The sequence below is a fragment of the Spermophilus citellus genome, assembly GCF_964194105.1.
Source record: "Spermophilus citellus genome assembly, chromosome: 5".
NCBI lineage: Eukaryota > Metazoa > Chordata > Mammalia > Rodentia > Sciuridae > Spermophilus > Spermophilus citellus.
Window position 1 is genome coordinate 84,663,439 of NC_138186.1, and position 17,231 is coordinate 84,680,669.

The 17,231-nt window shown below is 37.0% G+C and overlaps 1 long non-coding RNA gene across 1 annotated transcript; it reads left to right on the top strand.

Moving 5' to 3' along the window:
- The first annotated feature begins 13,807 nt into the window (after window positions 1-13,807).
- LOC308650144 lies at window positions 13,808-16,906 on the top strand. The gene is made up of 2 exons (XR_014022262.1): window positions 13,808-14,312; window positions 15,963-16,906. It is a non-coding gene; the product is annotated as an uncharacterized lncRNA (long non-coding RNA).
- The last annotated feature ends 325 nt before the right edge of the window (window positions 16,907-17,231 follow it).

Consider the following 17,231-nt stretch of genomic DNA (forward strand, 5'->3'; position numbering starts at 1 on the left):
CTGAGTGGTGAGCTAGGTAGGATGCGGCAAGAACCAGGCATTCTCAAACCAGTAGGTTCCTACTGGGAGATCCTGATACCAGGTTTTCCTACCTAATGGCTCCAGGATCACTTTAGTCCACACATGGTTCATGGATGGCTCCCCATGAGGTGTTTTTTTCTTGTTGTTGCAATTTTCTATAAAGGTTCTTTTTGTTGTTTTCGAAGTCTTCTATGAATTTGATGGAACTCTATTATTCATTTTAAAGCAGCTTTGTAGAGTTCTACGATTGCATTTAATGTACCTCCAGTAGATTTGTACTAATTGTCTACTTTCTTAAAAGGTTTTGTGCATTTGTCAAAGTAAAATGAATGTTTCTTAATTATTTTGAACATCCCAAATATGTTTAGTTTCCAAATTTAAACATATTTGACATGTTCTAGGAGTATCTAGGTCTACTTATTTCTTCAAAGTCAGTTTGATGAGTTTTAAAGAAAGTTCATTATAACTATTACCTGTTATATGCATAGGTGCAGCAAAATTCTTGATGTTTCCAAGCTTTTTAGTATGGCGTTGTTGGCCTTTCTGAAGCTATAGAACTTGAAAAATTCCAAATAATAAGCGATAGGTAGAGATACTGAGTTTGGTGCTAATAGCAATTTTTTTCTCACAAGCAAGAGCAGGACTAGTGCTTGAGGCTGAGACTGTAATTGCAGAAAGAGAAGAAAAAATAATCTAAACTTAGAGCACCTGTTCCCAAGCACATGCAGCCTTCTTCCTGTATCTACCATTTCTTGATTTCCAATTCTACATCTCCAACTGTGAATTTGTTACCTTTCCTGTAAGATATCAACTTTATCAAACTTACAAGCTTTATCAACTTTATCAAAACTAATTCTCATGCTTTTCCCAAGCAATCTTGGAAACAATTTTGCCTGACTTATCACTGAAACTCCATTTGCCAAATCTGCTTAAGCACAAGACACTGAGCCAGTTCCTAACGCTTCTAACTATTTGTATTCTAGCTTCTAACTATTTGTATTCTATCTTCAGGATGTAGGCTTGTGCCACTAGGGAAGAAAAAAATAGCTACTGCAGTGGTATATATTTTTTTTATTAATAAGTACTCTGAACTGAAAAAAATGATACTTTCCTGGAGTGCTATAAAATTGTTTGTACAAGGTCAGGTGTGGGATCACACAATAATGTCAGATCAATAAAGCTATCTATGCCATTTTCAATTCCCATGATGGTGAATGATAACATTAACATCATGGTATAAACAAGCTAAGTCAGGGAAACTCTTAAGTAATGTTCTCATTAGTTTCTTGTGGGTGACTGACTGCCTTGTGGGTTTGTTTCCACTACCGAAACATGCAAAGCAGCACATAGTAATTTTGGAACTAAAACATCTATTTATGTATACTGCCTCATTCTCTAAAAAAGAAATTTAAGCCTCAAACAAGAAATCATTTGGGTTTAGAAATGTCAAAAGCTTAACTAAAAACCTTTATCATATTATCATTAGATAAAATACATAAAAATGACTCAAATTTCAAAACAAATACGGAGAAGGTTGGGAAACAGAATTCAAGCATCCAAACTCTTAGCTTAAGTAACAAGGCAGGCTCTTCACCATACCTGTACTTCCATGTGGAGGCTAAAGAGTATAATCAACAAGCGTGCTGATAGTCCCAGAAGTTTGGTTGAATCAATAGCTCTCTTTGGCACACAGCCTACAGCAAATGTTTAAAAATGTTCTTGGAACGAAAGATGAAAGTAAATGGAGGATAGAGGGAGAGAGTGAGAGAGGGAAAGAGGAAACGATGAGAGAAAGGGAAGAAAGGGAGAGAACAGGTAATATTGCACAGTGCCCTAGAAACAGAAGAAAGTAAAAAAAAAAAAAAAAAAACAACTCCAGGTGAGTACCTCAGTCTTATCTCTGTTTATCAGTCTCCCTCTAATCTCTTCCAAAATGGTATTTCTAACATACTAACATTTCATTGTTCATAGACAGGCTCAGGAACACAGCATCTAAAGTTCATTTAAATTCTTCTTTCAACCTTTCTTTCTTATTGCATTTTTCAATTTACATTCTATGCCAATTTGGCTAAACTTCCAGGTGTCTCCTAGAAACACATTCTCTTTCTATCAGCATTTCAGCTGCAAGCAACAAAATCCTGAACTAAAAATGGCTTAAACAACATGGACAATTGTTACTCAGATAATAGGAAGTCTGATAGTAGACAGAGTTGATGATTCAGCTGCACAAGTCATGAAGCACACAGGTGGTTTCATGTCTAATTTGCATTCCAGTGACACCAGATGAAGCCTTGTGTTCAATCCCAGCTCCAGGTTTCATATGATCTCACATAAAAGAAGAAATGGATTTGTTCTTGTATAATGGTTTTATTTATTTTTATTTTTTAAATTAAATTTAATTTTTTTATCAGAGAGGAAGACTGTTGGGGATGCAAATCAAGTCAAGATGGCGCCTGGCAGTTTGCCAGGAGGAGTGGTTTGTGAAGCAACGCCAGCGAGCCATTAAGATGGTGAGGATTCCTTATTGGCTGACTGCTGTATCTAGATGATGTTAATGGAGTCAAGCTGTGTGTAATCAGTTAGGTATATATACCTCTGCTGTCCCACAATAAAGCAGCTCCTGCTACCTTGAGTTCCTGCTGAGTTTCCCTGCAATAAAGCAGTTCTCATTTCAATCTTCAAGACACTTGTCACCTCCTGGTTATTGTTCCCAGCCGGACTTCTTTTCCAATAAGGTTCCTATGGTTGACTTACCTATAGGTTCTATTTCCTAAATGTGAATCACATGTTTATCCTTAAACAGTTCTTGGCAAAATCACAATTGTGTTAATCCTGTGTGGTTGGGTAGGAATGTATCAACTACAAGGTGTTGACTTTTAATTTTTCAAAACTCAGGTGTCTGTTAGCAAGGATGTCACAGAATTGCCACTACTTTTGTGCACTCTCATTTGCACGAGTTGTTCTACTGGTCTTGAATGACCTCTCTTCTCTTTAACTTATCTTCTTATCAAACCCTTGCTCAAAAATTACTTCTACATAGAATTTACCCTAACTCACCCTACCATGTAACACTGATTTATCTAAACCCACATTGTTTAGAAATAGAAGACACAGAGACAAATTCACATAAATACAGTTATCTGATACTAGACAAAGATGCCAAAAACATACATTGGAGAAAAGATAGCTTCTTTAATAAATGGTGTTGGGAAAACTCAAAATCCATATGTAGCAAAATAAAATTTAACCCCTATGTCTCATCCTGCATAAAGCTCAACTCAAAGTAGAAAAGACTAGGAATTCAACCAGAAACCCTTGCAACAGCTAGAAGAATATTTAGGCCCAACCCTCCACCATGTAGGTATTGGAAGTGACTTCCTTAACAAGACTCCTAAAGAGAAATAAATAAAATAAAATGTCAATAAGTGGAATGGCATCCAGTTAAAAAGCTTCTGCCCACCAAAGAAAACAAGAGTGGGAAGAGAGAGCCTACAAAATGGGAGAGAATCTTTGCCACGAATTCCTCAGATAGGATATTAATATGCAGTGTATATGAAGAACTCAGAAACCTTAACACCAAAAAAAAAATTAACTGAATCAATACATGGGCAAAGGAAATAAAGAAACCCTTCTCAAAAGAAGAAATACAAGTGGTCAACAAACATACAAAAAAATATTCAACATCTCTAGCAATTAGAGAAATACAAATTGAAACTACATTGAGATTTCATCTATCTACAGTGAGAATGACAATTATCAAGGATACAAATAGCAAAAAAAAAAAAAAGTTGCAGGTGGGACTGCAAATTGGTGCAGCCACTCTGGAAAGCAGTATGGTGACTTCTCAAAACTCTAGGAATGAAACCACCTTATGACCTAACTATCCCACTCCTTGCTATATATCCAAAAGATATAAAATCAGCATACTATAGTGATATGGCCATATCAATGTTTATAGCAGCACAATTCACAATAGCCAAGCTAAGTACTTTTTAACAGATGAATAGATAAAGAAAATGTGGTATACACACATAGTGGAATACTTCTCAGCTATAAAAGAGAATGAAATTATAGCATTTGCTGGTAAATGGATAGAACTGGAGTGAAATATGCTAAGTGAAATAAGCCAGTGCCAAAAAGTCAAAGATCTGATGTTTTCTTTCATAGGTAGTAATCCAAGGGGGGGGGGGTGATAAAAAAAAAAACAGAAGAAAGATCAGAGATAAAGGAGATTGAAGGGAGGGAGAAAGGATGGGATACGGAAAGAACAGTGGAATAAATTTTACCTAATTTTCCTATGTACATATATGAATACACAATTGTGAAGCTCATGTACATTATGTACATCAATAAGACACTAAAGTACCAAACCAAACCAAAAAACCCTATAAGTAAGTAGCAGAAAGATCAGTAGAGTAGAGGGAAGGAACAAGGAAAGGGTGGAGGAAAGGGAAAGGGGAAATAAGGGGGACTGAATTAGAACTAAATTATATTCCATGATTTTATAATTTTGTTAAAATGAATTCTAATATTACGTATAAATAAAAAGAATCAATAAAAAGAAAAAAAGAAGAAACTGACAAAAACACAATATAGTGTAAGACTTGAACATGGGTCTCTCAGAATTTGACCTATCAAATAGACAACAAAGAGTATAAGAATTTTGAAAAATAAAATTAACAATCTTTCTGTTTCTGTGCCTGCAATATAAAGAATATTTAATGTATTAAAATTCCAGTGAATTTTACTAGAAAGAATCAAGTAAAAATTAAGATAATTGTTCATTAGGAATAAATGAAAATTATACCATTTGATATTACAAGAAGTCTATAAGATACTGCCTAGAAAGCAATAAATATTTTAATCTAATGATATTTATTAGTAAATGAATATTTTTGTGATTTTGGTATGAGGAAGACCTATGAAAGCTAGATAACTGGATAACTTCAGAAAAAAATATGGACAGATTTTAATTACATAAAAACTTAAAGCTTTGAAATGACAAATAACACTATGATTAAAATTAATAAATGTTTTATATATTTATAACATAAAATAAAAGTGTAATATGTAAAAATACAAAGACGTGTCATAATATTAATAAAGGAAGAGGACGTCAATGTAAGTAAAGAGGAGGTAAAAGATATGAACAGATAATTCAGATGAAATACAAATGGTCAATAAATTTGAAAATACATAAATTAAAAGAAAATCAGGTAATGCTTTTTGCTTATAAAAGTGGTAAGCATTTTGAAGTTTGATAATACTGGCATGGGGTGAGCCTATGAAGGAGTATATACTCTTATGAATAACTGTAGGGAAAAAGTTATACCACATTTTTGATGAGCAAATTAGCAGTGCCAATTTACATTAAAAATGCACAAGCCCTTGAAACTAGTAACTTCAAGTATAGATATTTATTCTATAGTATTTGTACAAGGATGTTCATTTTAGCCACATTTAATCATCAAAACAAACAATAAAAGAAATACCTTATATCTTCATAAATTTGGAAATTGTTGAGTGAATATATCCACTTTTTATAATGCCATTTTAGAAAGGGGGTGTAAATCTACGTTGCCTTACAGAAAGATGACTGTGTTGTATTAAGAGAGAGAGGAAGTTGCAGAATGATGTTGTAATGTGTTTGTATCTGGGTAAAAATTATATGTTGACATCAAATCCCCACATTTCTAAGATGTGCATTTCCTTCTTAGTGTATCTGGAGTGCAGAGTGGAAAAAATTGCCCGCCAGGCATAGGAAAAACTTATGGCATGGTTTTCATTGTACATGCAAAAACCATGCTATGCACAGATGTCATCAGTTCATATAATTGCCACGTCAGTTTACTCATGGCATTATTATCTCCACACATGGTTGAGTTTTAAATCTGGATTCTTAATAGTCACATAAGCCATCTTCAAAAAAGATTATACTATAACAGCATTAAAATAAAAGTTGTTTCTGCCTAAGAATGCATGCCTTTGTACAGACAATGTAATGAAATAGTAGCAATTACCATGTTATCTCAGAATAGATTGTAGTATTTTCAAAGGTAGACGATTGTGCCCTTTTTATGTATTCTAAGAGGTTATTGCACAGATAGCAGATCCACCTCAATCAAAAAACTTGTTTGTCTTTCAGGAAAGACTTTTAACTTCTTTGATGTGGAAGTCAATTTAAGGGAACAAAAAGAACAGGAAATGGAATTAATGGCTTCAATAAATCTTGAGATTCTATTGTCAGTTGTAAAGATGTTGAAAAATGAAAATCAGGACCTGGGTAATAAAAAGTGGAAGTTACCCATGTGTTATATACAACTGATGATGGCCAAAAATTATTCAGAAGAGTCTTGAAGAAGCCTTAAGCTTGGACCTTTGTTCTGACACTGCAGAAGAGGGTGATGTAGGGAATTTACTGGGGAGAATTCTCAGAGTCAACAACTGTGGGGAAATAAAGGAAGTTATGCGGGACAGAGGGAAGATTTGAATTAAGATGTGTTTTCAACAATGTCATCTCCCTCCATTTTGGAGATGATGCAGACATTAAGAGTTTAGCCATTTAAAGTCAGGAAAGTCCAGATTTTATGTTGTCTGTTGACCAGTCAAGGCTGCAGAATGTCATTGGTGAAGAGGTGTGAACTTGGGCCAGGTGGCTTTTTTTTGGCTGGGAACAATTTCTCAGGAATGGCTAAGCTGAAGAATGGCAACTGCCAATACTCCCAAGAGCAGGGGGAAGAAACGCCTCAGTTCTGGAGGGGGCATCTGGGTGTGCAGTACAGCATTCATAGCTGAAAATACCATGAAGAACACGGGTTCTGAAGGGAAGTAGGCTTTCGTTCTGAATTATGTAAATACTTTTTCTTATAAAATATTTATAAAAGATACTTTATTCGGTTTGCTATATCCCCCTTAAAATTTGTTTTTAAATACATGGAATTTGAAATGACATATCAGTGTTTCCTTTGTAATTTCTTTTTTTTTTCTGTTTTGCTTAGGAAGTTCTTAAATGTAATAATATTAAAACTTTTACAGATCTTTCTAAAAACATTCAAAAACTTAGAATAGAGACTACTTATTCCCTTAAAACATTTGAGTAAGTTGCTTGTCTTATGCCCCATTACCCCTAAAATCTTTAGTGGGCACTAATTTAACTCATCTTAGTCACAGGGATATTCTCCTACATAACCACAATGCAACTTTCAAAACTGAAAAATCTAATTGGGTAGTAACTGTAGGTAGGTAGGGTGTGGATGGATGAGATATGTTGTTGGGGGTGTGCTATTGGAGTTTGTATTTTGTCCCTGGTGAGTAGAACCCTCTCACTTCCGAGTGCCACGTCCTGTGCTGCTTTCCTCTGCTATGCCCTTCCTATAGGATGTTTTGCCTCACCCTGGGACCAGAGCTATGGAGTCAGCTGTCTGTGGACTGAGACCTCTGAAACTGTGAGCCAAAATACTCCCCTTTGCATTGTTCTTGTCAGGTCCTTTGATCGTAGCAACAAAAATCTGACTGAAACACTCTGAACCACGAGCACATTATTTTCTCACTTTGTTGAGGTTCTGATTTCCTAGGCTTGGCTTGACTGATATCCCTCCCCATATAAATGTCCTTACCTTGCTCAATCTTTGAGATTCCATAGAGGACAGAGATACTCTCCTCATCCAACCTGGTCCCTGACGCCTGACTTTGGATAACTATGTGTCCTCTGTCTCTGTTGTGGATACTTAACCTTGTTTAGCCTCAGGTAATGTCTGTAGGACTGAACTATTAAATAAAGAAGGGAAGCAAAAGAAAAGAAAGAGAAAATGAAATATTATGGGCTAAATCCTTCCTCCAAATTCATATGTTGAACCAGTACCTCAGAATATGATGATATGGATTTTAAAGAGGTAGATAAGTTGAAGTGAGGTCATTAAGTTGAGCCTTAATTCAATATAAGTGGTGTACTTAAAAGAAGAGGCAATTAGGACACACTTAGACACAGAGGAAAGATGATGTAAAACCATCTACAAGTCAAGGAGAAAGGTCTCAGAAGAAACCACTTCTGCCAACAGTTCGATTTTGGACTTCTAGCCTCTGGGACCAAGAGAAAATAGATTTCTGATATTTAAGTCCTACAGTATGCAGTACTTGGTGATCGAAACCCTGGCAAGTAAATATAGGAGGTATTTAGTCGTTACATGTAACTTTAATCTATTTTAGTACATGGTTTGAAGTAGAACTGTACCTTAATTCAACCTATTCCTAACTCTAATAAGTTAGACAATTGTCTCAGAACTATTTGTTACTTAATCTTTCTTTCCCTCACACATTGTATTTTCTCACAAAATCATACTTTAAAAAATACATATTAGGGTCTATTTTGGGCTTTTTGCTTTGTTTATATACCTACTTTTGCTCCTCTCCTAAATTATTTAAAATATGTTATAGTATCAGTAACACAAGTGACATCTCCTCTCTTTCTCTCTCTTTTTTTTTCATAAAATGCACCCACTGTCTTCAGACATAGAATCATTTTACAAAACAGAATGATAATCCTGTTTAAACTTTCAGTTTAAATTGACACATACCTTAATTTAGGAAAACTGGCACCTTTAAAAATAGTCTTCTCATTCAGGAGCCTAGAATATCTCTTTATTAAATTTTTTTTCTTAAAAACTATGTTTTATTAATGAATCATAATTTTCTTCAAGAATGTCCTATGCACTTTAAAATAAACTTATTTTTGTTACTAGAGACTACCAAAGTGGACTGGGCATTGATTACTCTGCTGAATATCATGAGACTAGCCTGCTTTTTGATTCCTAGTTTCTAATTTAATAGTTTCTCTACTTTCTATTCTTGCCGTCATGGTATGCTGTTCATATCCGCTATTGATCAAAGGTCTCATTGCTAATACTCTGTTTCTAATGTGCAAGGGACTGTGAAATGAATTAGTAATGGTGACCAACATTTATTGAATATTTATTAGGTGATGAGCATTATTCAAGGTACTCTAAATGAATTATTTCATTTAATCTTTGGAACAACCTAAAAGATGGGTAGTGTCATTTTTCCTGTTGTCCAAATGGCCCTGGAGGAGCTAAGTGATGTGGCCAAGTTTACATAGCTAATATTCACTGGGAATGGAATTCAAACCCAAATAGTGTGACTCTAGTGTTTTCTTATGCCACTTCATTTTCTAAGACATTTGTCTGAAAAAAGTAATAAGTGTGAATAAAGTTGTTTGTTTGCTGCAGGTTGAGTCTATTTAGAGCTTTTAAATGTTTGTTCTTGGTTCCCATTTTGTTCTAGCTTTGGGAGAAAAGACTATAATCAGGTGATTGAAGTGATACCCAAGAAGTAATGTTTAATTTTTGCTAATCCTCCATAAATCCTCTTCGTATTTATCATGATTAGTTTCTAAAAAACTATTAGTTTTAATCTCAGTATTAGATGTGCCAAAATCAAATTCAGTCATGGTGACCTTGATCTGATATTTAAGTTTTCTGATAATTTCAGGGTAACTAAATCTTAAAAGCATTTATGAAGAAAACGAACAATATTAGTGTTGCACCATAGTATTTTGTTTTCAAGGCTGATTTATATGCTTAATAAAAATATCTCAGCATTCTAAATCATCGCCAATTTCTTCATTATGAGAAAATTAATGAGTATCTTGATTTTTATGATCATTTAAAAATGCACAATTGGTTTCTTTCATGGCAATAAAAATACCTAAGGTTTTGGGGGTCAGAAGAAATTGAAAATTCTACCTGAAAATCCTCCTTTTTATCTGCTAGGTGAAATAGTCCCCATTTATGGTCACTTGCCATTTTTTTTTAACAATCTCTTTATAAACATTCAGTTGGCAATTCTGTGCCTGTGGTACCTTGGTTGTCTTTCCCAGTAGACTCTAGATAAATATGTTGTGGGTGAGAAATAGGTCTCCTTTGATTTTAATCTGTGCACAGTCCTTGCAAAAGATTAATAAATATAAATTCTGAACACCACATTGTCCTTCTGTCCTTTATGTGAATTCATCTGCCTTGTCTTCGGTAAACACTGTCACTTGGGCTTTGATACTCCAGAATCCTGTCATTCTCACCAAAATATAGTATATCTTCTACCATGATACATGACCCTCAGAGAGCAGTGACAGAGCTTTGGTTGTTAGTGTTTTTTTTTTTTTCCCCACTAATGTATTTCTCAATGCCTTGGTAAATGAAATGTCCTTTGGGCACCCTCAGGAATATAGCAGGACTGGGTGGGATCATGAGTCACGTGATAAATCCACCTCAGAATTCCTATCTCCCTTAAACTTTGATTTCCTTTCTCTGCATTATTAAGGAGATTCCAAAACCAACTTTCTTAAATGGAGACAAGTGTTAAGTCCAAATTTTCACCAACAAACAAGTAAACTGTAGGAGCCACTTTCATCTTTTGTATGTGCTATTGCATTAAACCCCAAATCTCTGGTAAGTATAGCCATAGCAATAAATTTAGCCCAACCTGGGTCATAGTTTTTTCTTTTTCTTTGTTCTTGGGTTTCTGTCTGTTAAATGAGTAAAATCTCACAATTCTTTTGGTATGTAAGCAGTTTCTTCCTAGGTCAAACTTTCACTTTCTCTTCCTGGAACACAATAAGATATGACCCTGGTAATGGGTCTAATGGCAACAAAGGGTAGTTTGGGTGAGTCTTGGGGATGAACATTCCTTTCGAGGCATCTGTTGTGAGTGAAGCATTATGTGATCTTTAAGCAAGGGATGGCTAGTCTCTTGGAACCTGGGAGGATGACTTGTTTCCATTATCAAGGATGGCTAGTCCTCACCTGGATGTTTCTCACCTAAGGGAGTGGCAGGAATTGGAGGTGATTTAAGGTCATATAATAAAATACGTGTCTATTATACATGATAGGGAATAATTGCAAGATGAATTATGCTTCATAAGTCACATTGCTGTACTTTTCTGGGAAAGTAGAAAGTAAAGGAACAAACAAAACAAACAAACAAAAATCCAGCCAAACAAAACCCCCTGATATTTTAGTTGCTTTCAAAATGGTAAGTGCTGTAGTATCCATTGAGCCTTTTCCTATTCAGTTTTAGAATGGCTTCTGCTGCTAGAGTGCTACCATTAGAATAATTCAATCATGGATATACTTGTATGGGCTAGGTTCAATTACAAAAAGACCAACTTTCTTTTTCTTTTTGTATCATGTCTATTTACAAACATACTTTAGAACTTTCACTTTCTTTTAAGTTCACTTATCTGGAGATTTATTGATAATGGAAGCATTCCATGTATTTTTTGTTTTGTTTTGTTTTCTACATTCTTCATGACTTAATCTTTATCAAATACTGTGCATCACTCCAAACCTGATCCTAACTGAACTAAATCAGAACTGCTTTTGAATAGTTCCACTTTTTCCTTTTCCAGGCAAAAAGAATATATATTAGATGTACAGCCTCTTTCATTAGAACATGATTCTCCCTTGTTCACATTTCAAATTCAGTTAAATTCTAAGAGAATTGTTTAGAAGCTACTTTGATATCTCTCTCTCTCTCTCTCTCTCTCTCTCTCTCTCTCTCTCTCTGTCTCTCTCTCTCTCTCTCTCTCTCTCTCTCTCTCTTTTTACAGCAGGAGGGGCCTGCTTATATTTTACAGTTTGTTTAAAAATGATTCACTAGCTTCACAGACTCATCAGTGTAGATAAGGGAAGGACCCACCATTAGATCATCTAGTTTCATATTCCAGTCTAATACCAAAGCCACCCCCACAATGCATTTGTCAGTGATAACTTCTGTTTATCTAAAAGGTTTCAAAAAGCACTAGTGCTTATAATATCTACCCAAGGTGTGATACTTAGGATAAGAGGTCTTTTCCCACTATAGGTTTACTTAAGTGCCACAAAAAATTTAAGAATCAATTGTCACATGAGTAATATTTTGACTTAGTTCCTACAGTAAGAATTTTCATATTCTAGAAATTGAAGTTTAGTAAACCTCCATCTGGAAATTCTCTTAAGTTAAAGCTTCCCTGTCTTACATGTAGGTATCTTACTTTTTATCCTTTTTTTTTTAAATTTCATATTATACATCTACAGAGTCATGGTAGGTACTAGTATTTCAAGTATTCTGAGTAGCATTTATTATTTTTCACTTATGTACATGGAAATTGTTCCACATGCTAAAGTTAAAAGTAGCTAGATAATAACTTTAATTTCATTTCTTTCTCTGTCATGTGTTGACTGTCTCAGAATTTTCTTGAGCCTCTTGTTCAAGAATCAGTGTAGTTCCTGTGTACAGTATATGCTCTACTTTGCTAATCTGACCTTATAAATCTCTCCCTGGTCTGTGCCTTTTATTTCCCTAACTTTGGTAGTATGTATTGTCATCTGCAATTTCCATACACACTTGTGGTAACAAGTGGAAAATAATCTCCTTGAGTTTAGGGGCTTCGTCTTACCCATCCCTATTAATGAACAATATGGTATATCAACTCAGTAAATGTGCTGAATGGGTAGGTGGATTAATTATTTTAATTAATTAGTTAATTAATTCTATTTTATTCTTATAATTTGATATTTATATGATAACTTATGAAAATTTTAATAATGTAAGTGTGATTTAATTTAATACATTTAGATTTATAGTCACATACTTGAGGAACTGTAACTCCATTACAGCATTATGGTAGAGTCATAGCTTTTGATTTATCTCTTCAATCTCTGCTCTAAGGAATTTTTAATTTGACACATAATTTTCATATTTAATGGATATAAATTTACTTGTGAACTATGTTCAACATCAGCATAAAAATTGTAGAATGCAATTATCTAGATGCTGACCTAAATTTTCACTAATCATGGAAAACTTACCCAGTCCAATCCAGTGACTTCTCCCTCAAATTCAGGATTATTTTCTTAGTTACATTCCAATTTACAAGATATGTTTAGGTTGTTCTCTCCCTTGTCCTGGCCCTTCCTGCTGTCTGATGGGCATATGTCTGTATGGCTGTGTGTGTGGATTGTATGCATACGCACTTATGTGTGTGTGTGTGTGTGTGTGTGTGTGTGTAGCTATATTTTTTTGTGTATTTGGTTGTGTTTGTGTTTTTGTGTGTAGGTATGTGTCTTAGCCACTAGTTGTGTTTGTGTGGGTATTTGTGTGAGTTTGTGTTGGAGGAACCCATTTCCATGACTAGTCTCACACTGGTGGTACAGAAGGTTTGCTTTCATCTGATCTCACAAGCTTGTCACTTCTCTGTGTTGCCTTTGAAACCTCTGTGGTATCCTGATGTGGGTGAACCCCCAGAAATGCAATCATTTCTACTGCCCCAAATCGTCAAAGCTGGGAGGCCATCACTCAGCTGAAGGGATTTCTTGGTGTATTGGCTCATCCCCCCAGTTAATTTTGGACTCAGAAGAAAGGTGTAGATTTCCCTATACCAAATTTGAATGTGGGAGAAACTTTGGGAGAAGCATTTTAGAATATTGATTTCCCCTTGTTTCTTGGACTTGCAGACCTTAAGAAGGACAAACATATATCTACTTCTTTTTTAATTCCTGACCTCCCACCTAGCTTCCTAACTGGGGTATAGAGATGGTTATTGGTAATAGGATAATCACACTTTCTTTACCTACACTTTTCTTTTAAAATCTCCCTACCCTTCCCCTCTCATCTGCTTGACACATTCTTCTCTAACAACACAGAAGAAAATCCCATTTTGTGGGTTTGCATGACTCCTTTGTGGCCTTTCCTGCCTCACCTCTGTCATTGTCTTATGAAGCTAGTAGTTCAATGTGGTGAGCTATTTTGCTGTGCTGCCTTGTGTGGGCGTGAGCCTAATTCTTGGGCTGAGACCCAGTTCTTTGTTTTCAGCCACTCCCTAGAATGGAATGTATCAATTGTCCAGCTCCTGGAACAAACTGTTTTCAAGAAGTGCTTGTTGTTTTGCACAAGCTGGAACTGGGTGTCTCTTGCCTTGTGTGCAAGTGCTGGGTCTATCATTCTATTGGCTGCTGCTGTGTTGCTATGCGCTCTTTGTCCAATGGTGTACGAGCAGGGCTGCAGTTGAAGTATATAAGGGGTGGTTTTTTCGGGCTCGGGGTCTTTCCTCTCATCTATACCTAATGGATGCTCCCAATAAAGCGTGTTAAAGAAGAATCCTGTTGTTGTCGTCATTCCTGCTGGCGGGTAGACGCGACAAGTGGTGCCGAAATCCCGGGAATTGTCATCTGTCGGCTACGAGGGGACCCCCGATATTTTGCGGGAGGATTCAGAACTTTACACGCGGAGCGGTGGCGCCGGTAAGTAATCCCCTGATCTGGTGGCTCTGGCTTAGTATAGTGCTCTATCATGGGTCAATATCAGTTTGTTTTCCTGAAACCACTAAAAAGGGGACAGGAGATTTTGGTGGAGCATCAGGATACTGGGTCAGAGTCAGAGGAATCTAAGCAAGAAAGACATGAAACAAAACAAAAAAGGGGATCTAATGCAAAGTTAAGTGAAAGTGCACTCAAGGAACAAAAGGACGTGACTCCAGCGTTAGGAGCACGCCCGAAACTCTATCCAGATTTATCTGCCTTCCGTAAATTAAAGATAGTTGATTCAGATGAGTCTGAGTCGGAAGGTGAGTCAGAAGGCTTTACCCCAGAAGAAGAACAAAGCTTAGAGAAAATGGTGGCTGAATATGAGCATGGCCGCTATGACGCGGCAATGGCCGCCACCCTTCTTCCTCCGAAGCCTCCGGCGTATTCTGTAGCTAAACAACTGTTGCCACGTAAAGGGTCTCCACCCACTGCTCCAGGCGGAGCTTGTGGCTTCATAAAACGCAGTACTTGGAGGAAGCTGGAGGAGGAGGGGGCATATCCTGTTGGTGCATATCCTGTCTTTGAGGATGCACAGGGACAGAGATATTTTGAGCCCATTCCTTATAAATTAGTTAAAGACATAGCTGAATCTGTCAGGACTAATGGTGTCACAGCATCCTTTACAATTGCATTGCTTGAACGCTTATATCTTAATGCTATGGCACCAATGGATTGGTATCATTTAGCAAAGGCTTGTCTCTCCATGGGACAATATCTTGATTTTAAGGCATTATACTTGGATGCCGCTATACAACAGGCTCATGCGAATGCGGCTGATGGTCAACAAGCCTGGGATGTGGAGATGCTGACCGGGACAGGTCAGTGGGCCCAAAATCAAAATGTTTATCCATTAGTAGTATATCAACAAATTAATATTTTGGCCTTACGTGCCTGGAAGGCTCTCCCCAATAGAGGTGAAACAACAGGGAATCTTACAAAAGTCATACAGGGCCCAGCTGAGCCATTTTCAGATTTTGTCGCCCGAATGCTTCAAGCAGCTTCAAAAATTTTTGGGGATACGGAGCAGGCGATGCCCCTAGTGAAGCAGTTAGTGTATGAACAATGTGTTAATCATACTGACAATTCTACTATAGTTGATTGTATTGTAAAAGAGTGTTATTTAACCCAGTGTTGGAATACTTCCTTGTCATTGGCTTTGGTGGTAAAGATTCTGACCTTTGTGCCCATGCCAGTTGAGGCCGATCCTAGTTCTTTTCCCCTGGTACAGTTGGTCAGGGAAAGGAGAGATTTCGGCATTACAGCTGCTATAGTTACAGCTATTGTGGCGTCTGCCGCAGCAGCTACCACTGCAGCCATAGCTATGGCCTCTCAGGTACAAACAGCTCAAGTCATTAATAGTGTAGTAGATCAAACAGCTAAAGCCTTAACTACGGTGGAAGAAATCAATAGACATCTTACTGCTGGTATTTACTTGCTTAATCAAAGAGTAGATATAATACAAGAACAAGTAGAGGAAGTTTATAAAATTACTCAGTTAGGATGTGTATCTCATTATAAGTATGTGTGTGTTACTCCTTTATATTACAATATGACTGCTTCCGTGGAACAGAGTAATAGATTGTCTAGATTTTTACAGGGAAACTGGACCCAGGAAGGAGAGCGACTCACTCAAGAACTGCTGTCTCAGATTGCCAACTTAAATGGAACACGCGTGGAACCTCTTTCTGTTGCAGACTTCGCCTCCTGGGCTTCTTCTATATTTTCCTACTTTAAAGAGTGGGTAGGGGTTGGGTTATTTAGTGCTATGCTTCTTTGTGGCCTTGTCTTATGCCTTTGGATGATTTGTCGTATGCGACGCACGCAGCAGAGTGATAGAGTCAAGGTAGTTCAGGCGCTTGCTGCACTGGAACCTGGGGCCTCCCCACAAATTTGGCTAGCCAGCTTGGCAAAATCCTAAAACCCCTGTTTTGATGTGGATGGCCTTTGCACACCAAGTGACCTTGTTGTCATTGCACCTTGGAAGGCTTCCATGTCTTAGGAAGACAGCCTTTGCACTCTGAAGGGTAAATGTTGCCCATTGCACTCAGAAAGGTGACTTCCTTGTTTGGCCTTTGAATGCCACCCTTGATCGGAGGGGTCATCATGAGGACACTTCCTGGATCGGGAGAATTTCAAATGGCTCGAACAAAACAAAAAAGGGGGAACTGTGGTGAGCTATTTTGCTGTGCTGCCTTGTGTGGGCGTGAGCCTAATTCTTGGGCTGAGACCCAGTTCTTTGTTTTCAGCCACTCCCTAGAATGGAATGTATCAATTGTCCAGCTCCTGGAACAAACTGTTTTCAAGAAGTGCTTGTTGTTTTGCACAAGCTGGAACTGGGTGTCTCTTGCCTTGTGTGCAAGTGCTGGGTCTATCATTCTATTGGCTGCTGCTGTGTTGCTATGCGCTCTTTGTCCAATGGTGTACGAGCAGGGCTGCAGTTGAAGTATATAAGGGGTGGTTTTTTCGGGCTCGGGGTCTTTCCTCTCATCTATACCTAATGGATGCTCCCAATAAAGCGTGTTAAAGAAGAATCCTGTTGTTGTCGTCATTCCTGCTGGCGGGTAGACGCGACAGTTCAAAATTTGTTGTTCTTACCCTCAGCAGTTTACGTGAGGTGGTAACTTGGAAGGAAAATAGAATATGCTGTTTGAGATATTAAGTTTAATTTGCCAAAAGTAACTCTTCATGAATCTTATTCCTTTTGAATTTGGTAATGCTTAGCCTTTAACAGGTGGCTGCTCAATTGCTGTAATTCAAGATGATTCAGGAGGTTCATGGTGTTGACTCCCCTCAGTGGAAGTAAATATTCTGTGACAAGATTCCTGATGGTGCTGTTTCACCAAATTCTTCCTCTTC